Raw genomic sequence first — 13197 nt, 5'->3', positions numbered from 1 at the left:
AGAACTTCCAGATTTCATTGGTTCTGTTTTGTGGTTTTTCAGGAAATGTACAATTTTATGGCTCAGATGTAAATGTAATTTTTCTGTTTTCCAATTAGAATTTTGTTAAGATTACTTAATCCAGAATTTTTTATGCTTGAGAAATTGAAAATAATGATACCTGATGATAGACAGTGTTTACCAGTGAGACATAAATTACAACTGGCATTTTAAGGGATAATTATCCACAGAATACCAATTGTGTTAAGATCAGAAAGTATATGCAAATGTTTTGGGAAAAGTTTGAATACTAGTAGTTTGTAAAATTGACAAAAAAACTTTTCATTGATGGAACTATTTAAGATATTTCGGGTAAGCCTATGATAATGTATCTGACATTCCATTACTTTGTCTTTCAGCTTTTATATATTGAATTTTACTTCATTTGTACTTCATTGTATTTTAGAATAAGAATGTAATGAATCAAATGTTTCAAAAATGTCTCAATTTTAAAGAAAATACATTTATATTACATAAGAAGGACCATTATAGTCTGTCTGCTACAACTATTTGGACTTCATTTATACATTTGAACAATATGTTTTCACTTTTACACAATACAAAATTCCAGTGTTTCCTGGAGAATAAAGAATTTACTTTGTAGGATTGACCTTTAAATGTAGAAAGCAGAAAATTATATTGAATTGGAAATAATGATTTACATTTCCGGTGATTTCTGCCAAGATTATTAGCCTAATTTGGTTGTTATTATACCACACAAGCTAACACAATTAAACCAAACTATGATAAGCTACAAATTTTTTAAGTACTGTTTCAAGTATTTGATTTTGGTTAAAAGTCAATACAAGTCAATGAGACAAGCATTAGCCTTTCAAAAAGGGCTAAGTCGACTCTTAGCTGATGAAAATGGAAAGTGCTCTCGCTTTGTAGATTTATTCATTTACTAGAATAGCCACGTGCATCAATCAACAAATTTTACCACACACGTGAGGTCACACGTTATGAAGTAGTATATATCGTTTAACGTTGTTGTTTACGAAACTCTAGAAGATTCGACTATTTATAGATAAAAGTTACCTGTGTACCAATATCATGAATATACATGATTAATGACCAGGCAAAATCTGATTGCTAAAATAGAGAGGACAAATCCGATACTCTACGGGATTGAAGGACATTTACTAGGTCTGGATTGTCCTAACCAATCAATAAACTTTGATTATTCACGTCTCGTAATATCTTCCAATCAGGTAGCAAGAAAAATTCACGCACTGACTGTCCATCGTTCAATTCTTAATATCGACTCCTAGGAGTCGATAATGAAAAAGCAAATTTTCAGCCCTTGTTATTTCAATCTTAGATTTATATCTTATGCCCATAAACTACTGTTATATTTACGGTATATCCTTTTGCCAGATCATTCATACTTTTTATTAAAGATTTGTGGGTATATTACATGCTATAGTTAGTTAATGGTGTATGAAAAATTGCATTTATTGGCCATGATTTTATTTGAAATCAATCAGAAGGTTCCTGTAACTGACAAGAAGCATGATTAAGTCTATATAAGTCTAAAAGTAAATTGCATTGCAAGCATTTTCTGATCGACTGTCGGGTTTATGACATGGAAGATGAATGCAGCGCTTAAGTAAAATCAATACTTCTATTTTATAAATTCACACTTTCAGGTAAGGTTTAAAATTAGATCACTGTTTATTTGATTTATAAATATTTAATTATCCGTATTTTTTAATTAAAAAACGGCTCCCAGCAACCATAAATTGCTAATTTTTTTTACCTTATAAATGTAATAATGGGACAGCTTGTTTAAACATTAGGAATGCGGTTGCTTGTATTTTTGGGCTTTAGGAATGTAAATATAAACTGGATGTCAGTTTTTGTAGCCTTATTGGCTTCACAGAAGAATGTTGCAATTTAGGTTGGACTAGTATAGAGAAGGTGGAACCTGCAATAGACAGACTGACCAAGATATAACTAAACATGATGTACAGCATTGAAAATTTGTATTGCAGTAACAAACAATGTTTTCTTTTATTACAGAAATGTTTCTTTTGTCTTTTTCTTTTCTTCATATATCATTTTATCGATCTTCAAATGCATAGCATCTGAAAACACCCCTGGTTTTTGGTGGGGTTCATTTGCTCAGTTTTTAGTTTTCTATGTTATTTTTTTATGCTTTTGTTTGTTTATAAAGGTTGTTATTTGTCATGATTTCAACTTATGAGTTTGAATATCCCTATGCTGTTTTCCACTTCTGTTTTAATCTATAATAGTACTGATGTACCGATGTCACAACATCACACAACAATTCATAACAAGTTAACCAGTATTGGACTTACTGAATCTGATATCTTAAACATTTCAGTACATTTGTAAATAAAGATATATTTTCACTGGTCAGAAACATTTTAAATAACAAATTGAAAATGTTTATCTTCTCTATTTTGGTCTTTTACAACAATGTGAGTATCTATCATCAATTACAGTAAAACACTGTCCTTCAGCTTAGGATTGTTACTGCTATGATTAAAAAAAAGCCATTTAATTGTTGGTGGCAAATTATAACATCAAATTCAGGTTATCTTTTTATCTATCATTTTTTTTCAATTTTTGATGTACTTTGTTTTGTATTTCTTTTGATTGTTATATGTTTATTATTCCGGAGAAACCCTATTATAATTGTTTGTCTCATTGTGTTCTTGATCTATGGATATAGTTATCTCATGGACTATCATGTCACATCTCTGTATTTTTATATGTAAGATTTTTTAAAGGTTTTTGTAACAGATAGCATGACTAATTGTTCCTCAATTAAGTTGTCAATAATTATTGTGCTAGCAATTTCTGTTTATTGTTAATACTATCATTGAGTCCATCTTCAATATTGATTTGATAAACTGGAGAGATAGTTCTTGAAATACATTTCAGTTTCTGCCACTAAAATCTAATTTTCTAATGAAATATAGGGTTGGACACTTCAATAAAAGTGAGATTTATAGATATTAATCATGAATTATTTACTCCTAAGATAATTGTAACACTTTAGATTTCCTTGACCATTGCCCATGTGGTCAATCTAACACATAAATAGCCTTGCCAGGGTGACATGCAATTTGTAATCAATTATTGTATAGGAATCAATGTCCATAACAACATTCTATTCTGAAAAGGAAAACTGATCTTAATAGTTATTATACTCCATGTTGCAGGCAATTTTGAACACATGTTTTTTTTATTGCTGTATGCTTTTTTCTTGCAGGAGTTAGTTATTGGTTAGGTTTATGTGGTCTGTGAACTTGTACCATCAGCATCCAATACTTTTGGTAGTTATTGGGTAGGTTTATGTGGTCTGTGAACTTGTACCATCAGCATCCAATACTTTTGGTAGTTATTGGGTAGGTTTATGTGGTCTGTCAACTTGTACCATCAGCATCCAATACTTTTGGTAGTTATTGGGTAGGTTTATGTGGTCTGTCAACTTGTACCATCAGCATCCAATACTTTTGGTAGTTATTGGGTAGGTTTATGTGGTCTGTCAACTTGTACCATCAGCATCCAATACTTTTGGTAGTTATTGGGTAGGTTTATGTGGTCTGTCAACTTGTACCATCATCATCCAATACTTTTGGTAATATTCCTGTTTTTAAGTTTTTATGTTCTACTTAATTCATCAGTAATATAATTCATTAAAAGTTCATGGATTTTATGCCTATCAATGTTATGTATAGTGATGGTTGGTTGGGTGGAAAAGGGGAAGGGGCCTAAGGGTTGATAAACACACATATTGGTATACAGGTTGCCTTGAAGTTTATCCTTTTTTGCAAATGTGACACAGATATTGATAAAAGTTAGTAGTTCATGATAAAACAAAGGCAATGATTGTACAGTAGACTTGTTCCTTGTCCAGTTTGAAATATTTGCAGCTAAAACAAAGTTCCAATTATCATCATGGCATCCATGCAAGATTCTTACTTTAAGATATGTTGATGTTCTGTAGGTTAGAAAATGAGGTAAAACCAAATAACTAGTGTATTTGTTGAAAACTTTAGTATGAGTAAAACAATAGATACATATTAAAATGACAAATGACATATTTACGTGTTTTAAAATACATGTAATTTAGATTGATGCACTTTGACGATTGAATTGAAATTTATTTATTTGCATAAATGGCATTTTTTTTTCTGTCTGTTGTCTTTATTTACAAATGAACTGAAATGAAATGAAGTCATTTATTACTTTGGTCTGATTTAAGAGAATACAGGGTATAAATAGTCATGGGAAGTACGCATCCATACATTTTAAATTGTCATATTCAAACCTTCTGCAGTTATACATGTAATGGGATTGCCCGATTTGTAAAAGGTTATTTGAACAAAAAGGTTGATTTTCTGTGGTTAATAAGGCATGGTTATATTTGTTTGTTTATAAGGACGAATAGTTATCTAGTCTAAATACTACAGAGAGATTAATATTGCTCAGGAACCAGTATAAGTTGTTGACAGTCTTGGATTATGTGATTATTTGGAGACTGGAGTTTAAGGATAAATTCCAATTCCTGTGTTGTTTTATTACAGTGTGAATAAATGACTTTGGATAAATGTCCTTATATACAGTAAGTTCTTGTTTTGCTAGTGACGAGAAATTTTAATTCATTAATCATGTTGAATACAGATTCTAAATATAACTTTTCGTAAAGATATACATTTAGGTTTCTTAATAAAAATAAGTCTTATTGATATATACACATTATGCAAAACCTTTATCAATGTTTATAATTAAAAAAAAAAGGATATGGGGGGTATCCATCCATGCCACAAAATCAAAACATGCACAGAAAAAAAAAGAAACATGAAAAGCAAAGGAGCAGCGCTTTTATTGCTGTTCTTCATCTCAAAGTGAGGCCTTCAACATGGATAAAAAAAAATCACCTCACTGACGTTCCCTAGGATCAGCTTCAGATGAATTCTTTGCAAAAATAATATGTATACTTATATTCTTTTAGCATATTATTTAACTGATCCCTTACAATACTCCTTAACTCTGTCATTTACAAATGTTAGCATGTATTGGGTTGCTGTCTAACTTTTAAAAGACATTTGCTTATTGATATTTTATCTTATTGATACCTAAAAATTATGAAGTGGGTTATCCAGTTTGAGGATTGAAGTGAAGGTATTAGAATAACTTTCCTTTTGAATATTAAAAATGTATTTCGAAAAAATCACATAAAAATTAAATACTGCAAGACAGGAACCCCCAAAAATACAATACCAAGATTTCTGATTGTTAAAAGTCATTTGGTCCTTCCACATTGTAGTAATTTTGTTTAAAATTTTGTGACCTGCCACACCATTTTCAATACAGTTATAACAGTTTTAATTGGAGTTTAATTAAGTTTTTAAGACCATAGTCTCGGTGATATAATCAGGGGTTGTTAGAAAGTGGCAATTGAATGCAGGGCCACAATTAAGACGGACCCCGCTGAACAAACCAATCTAGATCTGTTCAGGGTCAAGAATGTTAAAGAGTAAGATAATAAAATGTCTGTGTTGACACACGGTGCCCATTATACAATTTTAAACTTCTATTTGTTAAATTGATTTCTAAAATTTAAAATAATGATTACCGATTGTGGTAACTCTTGTGGTAATTCTAGTCTAATTGTCATCATGTCAATCACCGAATTAATCAATGTTGGATCAACTCCACCTATAACCCAGTCAATTGTTCCTGCTAAATTATTGATTCTCAACGCTAGAATTCATCACCTTACTTCTGGTAGGTGTACGTTTATGACATTTGCAGGATCTGACAACTAACACTAGTGAAGGTGAAGAAATGACAACTTGTGATACTGCACACAAATCGTGACCAAATTTCAGATTTCTGTGATCCTAGAACACTCTGAGGTGGTATCTTAATGGTGGCCTAGATCTGTTATTTGTCCTTAAATTTAAAAAGCTTTTATGCAACAAATATTCAAAGCTGATGTTCACATTTTAAAAGTTGTTTCCACATACTGGGTAATATTTACTATGAGACTGGAGTACAAATAGTATGAACAAAGTGGTGATTCTTTTACAGCTTTTACATTAATGCTAGCAAGACAATTCTTTGTTTGGCTTGCTTGATTTGTTTGTATCAATGTTTGCTCAAGCATGGTAATTAAGATAGGCGGGGCTTAATCAGCTTGTATACATCATACGTAAATTTTATTGGACGTTATGTTTAAGGTTAAGGACACTTAATTTTAAAACATCACATGACAAATATTCTCACATGTTTCCTCACCTGTAAAAATACAAACTTTTTTCTTGAAACTGGCCTTCCAGTTTTGCGCCGAGTACAATTTTTTTTTAATATTTTTGTGACATTGACCTAATATTGTTTTTTTTTTTATAACAGATCAATCTATTAGTTCAGTTTAAAACCGTGTCTGCCCTTCCATTAAGTGACTCAAGAAAAAATATGTTAGGGTGTGTTTGAGATGAATATTTTGTCTTGAAAACGTACAAAGCAAGAGTATTTGATACATCATCTCGCTTCAAATTCTATCAGTTTTATATAGCAAAGCTACAGGTTGACTTTATAACATAAAAAAAATCACAGTACTAAAAGATGAAATACCTATTCAATGAATCACAAAATCAGAGTAGGTGTGTTCGAATAGCTATTTTACTAAAAGTACTTGACGACACTCTTTAAGTTGGATGATGAAAATGCATATCTTCAAAAAAAAAAAAAAAAATTGGCTTGTGAAAATGAACTGGCTTAATGGGGAGATAATTTTTGACGAAGTAGAATCCTGCCTATATTGTATATTTACAGGTAAGGCAACATGTGAGAATATTTGTCATGTGATGTTTGAAAATTTAATGTCCTTAACCTCAAACATAGCGTCCAATAAAATTTAAGTATGATGTATACAAGCTGAAACCCCGCCTATCTTAATTGCCATGCTTGAGCAAACATTGATGCAAACAAAGCAAGCAAGCCAAACAAAGATTTGTCTTGCTAGCATTAATGTAAAAGCTGTAAAACGAACAGAAGAAAGAAATTACAAACCAAAGAATAGTTGACTAAACAATATGTTGACTGTTTCAAGTAATGGTTGCCAAATTTAGAATTGAATTCATTTACAGAAACAATTGGGTTTTATAGTTTTTTAATTCATTTTTCAGATAAGACGAGTTTTCTGATCATCTGCATGTGCTGATATGACAAGGAATTTGATTGACTGTAAGTAATTTGGCTTCTTCTTGTGGAATATTAATACACAGTAATGCATTATAGATTTTAGATGATTTTGAATAAGTATAAAAAAAGGTTGCCAATGAGACAATTCTTCACAAGAGACCAAATGACACAGAAATTTACAGCTATAGTTCACCATATGGCCTTCAATAATGAGCAAAGCCCATACAGTGCCATAATCAGCTGGAAAAAGACCCTGAAATGACAATTGTAAACAATTTAAACTTGTGATTGGCACATACTGAATGTGGCATGCTATATTTCAATCTAATTGAAATTAAATCTCTCACTCGCTATTTTTTTTATTCTTTGTCGCTGCGTGGGACCAAGAATAAAAAAAATAGCGAGTGAGAGATTTAATTTCAATTAGATTGGCTATATTTAATCTCAGAGTATTTAATGCATTAATAAAAATGCTTATAAAGTTTTGATTTTCAACTTTCCAATATTCAATAACACTTTGGGTATTTTTGTAATGAAAATTTCCCTTCTAAGTTAATATGAATCTTTAAACTGATAATGAATGATTCAATTTATTCTGGATCACTTAAAGGATGTATTCATGCAATTAAGGCCAGTCTTACATAGGTGTGTTAACATCTTATGGAGAAAATGTCATTTACCTTCAAGAATTATTTTTCGGGTGACAAGTTGGGTGAAGTTTTATTTATATTAATAATTTACAAGTCAAACATACAATTGTGGGATAAACTGGCAAAGGATCAAAGATTATTTTCACCAAAATAAAGCTTCAAAGAAATTATGTAAACAAGATCAGATGATGTCCATTAAATTTTATAGTTTAAATATTTTTATTAAATTCAAAATATATTTTTTAATTGTCCGCAGGATTTTCATTCCTGTGTTTGATGTTTGAGTTTATCAGATTAAATTTTATGTGATGTTTAGATAAGTGAAATAATACAATTATTAAGATAATATCCCTTCCTTACCTAAAGGTGATATATATACAGTTTTAATGTTATTTTTAAGCACTTGTAGGTGAATTTAATCCTGTTTTGTGCTTGAGACTAGTGGTCTTTTCAAAGGCATTGAAAAGATTTGCAAAGAATCAGTGTTAAAAGGAATTTCAGAAATGAAAAGAACAAACAAAAAGAATGATAAAGAAATACAAAATAACAACACTGATCAATACAGAAGTGAAATGAAACTCATCCTTATAAAAAATATATGAGACAACATTGAATATCGACTCTAAATAAAACGTTGAATCTTGAATCTTGGGGAAAAAAACATATTGATATTTAGATTTACACCAATTTTAGGAAATACCCTCTGAAGATGGGTGGGGTATACTGTTTTACCCTTGTCTGTTCTTCCCCTGAAATTTCTGTTGCATTTTTCATGTTTTTCTCAGTATGCTATAAAACTGTGTGACACAGTTTAAGACTAATTGCTCATCTACTTCCAGTTTACCAAACATTTATATATTATTCTAACACATACAGGGATTGTATGACATTTTGTTCCCGATTATATAGGGAGCTTTAAAAAATAAGAGCTTCCTGAAATCTATTGTCTGGCTGCATGTGAACATGCTTTACAGTTAATGTGTTTTCAGAGTCTTTTCTTTTTAACTTCCGGAAGCAGGATGTCATTATCCAATGATGTTATCACAGTTCTACTTGGTTTAATCAGAGGTCCATTTGAGTGACAATTTTTATGTTACATACTATGATATATAACATGGAACTCTCAAAGATAATATATTTTCTTTATTTTATGCAAAATAATGCTATATCAATGTCAATTTTTGATTGAAATAGTTTATATGCTTGAAATGGCTATTTTCTTATTATACATTGTTTTTGTCACCACAGAAATAACACAGCAATGTAAAAACATGTTTAACAACCCAAACCATACATGTGGTACATTTAGCATGTTTTTTTATTGATACTATATGAATATATGATATATTTGAATAAATGGTACTTTAGATAAATCCTGAAATGTAAATGGCAAAGGCTTGGTTTTGACGTTGGAGATTTAAAAGATAAAATCTTATAAGGATTTGGAGTTTTGTTATTTTTGTACTAAATCTGTTAATCTTTTGCAATAAAAACAAGAGTAAAGTTCCAATATATAGTGGGGATCACTATATTTGGAAATATGTGAACTGCAGTTGACTCTGTTTGTTTATACCCTCGTTCAACATGCTACTTTCATGTTTAAGAAGATGGATTATCTTCAATTCAAGGACCACTGTCAAGATTTGTATTAATGACACAATATTTAAAAGATTCTACTGTTGTTAGTGGGACATATTTTGTGTTCAATAAGTACTCAACAAATGCATTATCCTTTTAAAAACCATTCATAAAAGTTGTCCGATATTGAAAAGAAACTGACAGTTGTAAAGATTTTATATGTTATTCGCACATTTCTTGATCATTTCGAGTACTTTAGGACTATTATTTCTATTTTCTATCATTATAAGCTGTGAATGTGCTTTTCTTAAGTGTGAATAATAACTTAAGCCATTATTCACAAATTAATTCATAAATGTGATTTATTTCTTGGTGTAATAACAGTGACCATTACTTTTATTGGAAATGTATTTTATGAGTCATTAAGAAAACTGAAAAGGTTATTTTTATGATTGTCCTGTCTCTTTGTCCCTTTTTAGCTCACCTGGCCCGAAGGGCCAAGTGAGCTTTTCTCATCACTTGGCGTCCGGCGTCCGTCGTCGTCCGTCGTCGTCCTGCGTTAACTTTTACAAAAATCTTCTTCTCTGAAACTACTAGGCCAAATTTAACCAAACTTGGCCACAATCATCATTGGGGTATCTAGTTTAAAAATTGTGTCCGGTGACCCCGCCAACTAACCAAGATGGCCGCCATGGCTATAAATAGAACATAGGGGTAAAATGCAGTTTTTGGCTTATAACTCAAAAACCAAAGCATTTAGGGCAAATCTGACAAAGGGTAATATTGTTAATCAGGTTAAGATCTATCTGCTCTGAAATTTTCAGATGAATCTGACATTCTGTTGTTAGGTTGCTGCCCCTGAATTGGTAATTTTAAGGAAATTTTGTTTTTTTTGGTTATTATCTTGAATATTATTTTAGATAGAGATAAACTGTAAAAAGCAATAATGTTCAGCAAAGAAAGATCTACAAATAAGTCAACATGACCAAAATGATCAGTTGACCACTTTAGGAGTTATTGCCCTTTATAGTCAATTTTTAACCATTTTTCGTAAATCTTAGTAATCTTTTAGAAAAATCTTCTACTCTGAAACTGCTGGACCAAATTATTTGAAACTTGGCCACAATCATCATTGGGGTATCTAGTTTAAAAATTGTGTCCGGTGACCCCGCCAACTAACCAAGATGACCGCCATGGCTATAAATAGAACATAGGGGTAAAATGCAGTTTTTGGCTTATAACTCAAAAACCAAAGCATTTAGAGCTAATCTGACATTGGATAAAATTGTTAATCAGGCGAAGATCTATCTGCCCTGAAATTTTCAGACGAATTGGACAACCTGTTTTTGGGTTGCGGCCCCTGAATTGTTAATTTTAAGGAAATTTTGCTGTTTTTGGTTATTATATTGAATATTATTATAGATATAGGTAAACTGTAAACAGCAATAATGTTCAGCAAGGTCAGAGTTACAAATAAGTCAACATGACCAAAATGGTCAGTTGACCTCTTTAGGAGTTATTGCCCTTTAAAGTCAATTTTTAACCATTTTTCGTAAATTTTATATATCTTTTACTAAAATCTTCTTCTCTGAAACTGCTGTGCCAAATTGATCCAAACTTGGCCACAATCATCTTTGGGGTTTCTTGTTTAAAAAATGTGTCTGGTGACCTGACCATCAAACCAAGATGGCCGCCACTGCTAAAAATAGAACATAGGGGTAAAATGCAGTTTTTGGCTTATAACTCAAAAACCAAATAATTTAGAGAAAATCTGACATGAAGTAAAATTGTTAATCAGGTCAAGATCTATCTGCCCTGAAATTTTCAGATGAATTGGACAACCTGTTTTTGGGTTGCGGCCCCTGAATTGGTAATTTTAAGGACATTTTGCTGTTTTTGGTTATTATATTGAATATTATTATAGATATAGGTAAACTATAAACAGCAATAATTTTCAGCAAAGTAAGATCTACAAATAAGTCAACATGAACGAAATGGTCAATTGACCCCTGTAGGAGTTATTGAACTTTGTAGTCAATTTTCAATCTGCTTCCTTTGTTTAATATTCACATAGACCAAGGTGAGCGACACAGGCTCTTTAGAGCCTCTAGTTATGATTAAAACCAATTTTGGGGACATATTTGACTTGTTAAAATGGATATTTCATGCAAATTTGAAGTCATAAGATTCAAATATTTTTAAACAGAAATTGTAATCTCTTAATGTTCAGAATTCTCCCTCAGCAATTGTACATGGGTAATACAATAGGATTGCATTTCAAAAGATGCAAAACCCAGAATACTTAGAAATAGGAAACAATATATAACTAAGATTTATATAGGCAATTTTATTCTTGCTGAAGTTGCAGAATCTAACTGTCTGACATTTGTGTTGACAAATCACAATCCAGCTAATTTCAAATCTAGGCTTGTTTCTAGTAAAGTAATAAATAAAGCCGTCCCATGAATATATATAATGTCATGTTTGGCACCAAAGATATCCCAGACATGAGATTATATTCAATTCAATTGTTCTTTACAAATGTGATTGATTTTTTCATGATTCCCTGGGCTATCTTTGAAAACTCACTTGAAAAAAAACAATGTGCACTATTACCATAGAATCAATATCAAGTGTTTAGTTATATAATTGCGTTGTTGTGTATTTGATCGCTGAACAGTGTCATTTATCTTGCAATTTGCCTGAAGGCAGATGCAATAAGATTGAAAGAGAATTTTAATTTCCTAATAGGACCAATTCATGTGGAAAGTTGTGTCAAACAACTGTTGAAATCAGACATTTGTTGATTCTTAGGACTAAAAATGGTTTTTGCTATTCAACAGAAAGGTAAATTTTCTAGAGTTTAATTTATTAAAAACATTGAATTCAAGGTTTGAACACTTGAAATATTTTACAATTAAAAAAGATTTTTTTTATACATCTTTCATATTTCATACTACAGATTCAACTGGCGTTGGTTCACTTACGTTTGTAAAATATTTCATATTTGAGCGATGAAGGTCTTTTGAACTAATTGATAAACATTAAAAATTATTTTTTATTAATACATGTATGAATAATGGATTTTAAGTTCTATAATACTGGCGTCTTTAGTTTTGTGCAGCCACACAGTTTTGGGTGGGGTTTGGGTTTCATAATGGTATGATGCTGTAATCATTGATGCCCATCCTGTATACACAATGGTAACTTTGCAATAACTAGTTAACGAGCATCATAAAATTTAAATACAATGGTTCTCATAAAAGTTATTCAAGTGTAAATAGGGATGCTGGCAGTCAAGTGTAAAATGAGCTTAGATATATTTTTTTACTCCTTGTGATGTGAAATGGTTATTTTCTACAATTTTGAACCATTTCATTTTGGGTTTTTTGGTGAATTTCCTTATAGAGTTTATTGAAGGAGGTTGATTCTACAAACTACAAATAAACTCAGATTAATTTCTTATTTTTCAATCATATTTGACTTTAGTTTATACCTGTTCTTGGACATCAGGGACCGTTTTAATTGCACTGTGTCAGACACAACAATGAGGTCAAGGTCATATGAGTCCTGCTAGACAGACATATACATGTTTTAATCATCCAAATATAGGCTTATCTATTTTGCAGATATTTTATTGCTCAGTGGAAACTGATGGTTCTTAAAACAGTGTCAGAGGAAAACAATTATTTATTAAAACAGTCAGAGTTCTGTTTAAGGAAGCTGGCTTGTCATGTTTTGGATTTTT

General features: G+C 31.0%; 1 protein-coding gene across 10 annotated transcripts in view; it reads left to right on the top strand.

Moving 5' to 3' along the window:
• Positions 1 to 13197, top strand: part of LOC143068172 (axotactin-like) — a 108216-nt gene that overhangs the window by 29754 nt on the left and 65265 nt on the right. For 9 of the 10 annotated variants that reach the window (XM_076242082.1, XM_076242018.1, XM_076242032.1 and 6 more), the window contains one exon: positions 7206 to 7263. The gene's annotated coding sequence lies outside the window, so the exon portion shown is untranslated. Of the gene's footprint in view, positions 1 to 7205; positions 7264 to 12170; positions 12297 to 13197 lie in introns of those variants that run through there. The other variant, XM_076242057.1, reaches the window with a different exon arrangement.

Source organism: Mytilus galloprovincialis, chromosome 1, assembly GCF_965363235.1.
Source record: "Mytilus galloprovincialis chromosome 1, xbMytGall1.hap1.1, whole genome shotgun sequence".
NCBI classification, from domain to species: Eukaryota; Metazoa; Mollusca; class Bivalvia; order Mytilida; family Mytilidae; genus Mytilus; species Mytilus galloprovincialis.
Note: the sequence above shows the minus strand (reverse complement) of the source record. Positions and strands in the feature narration are given on the sequence as shown.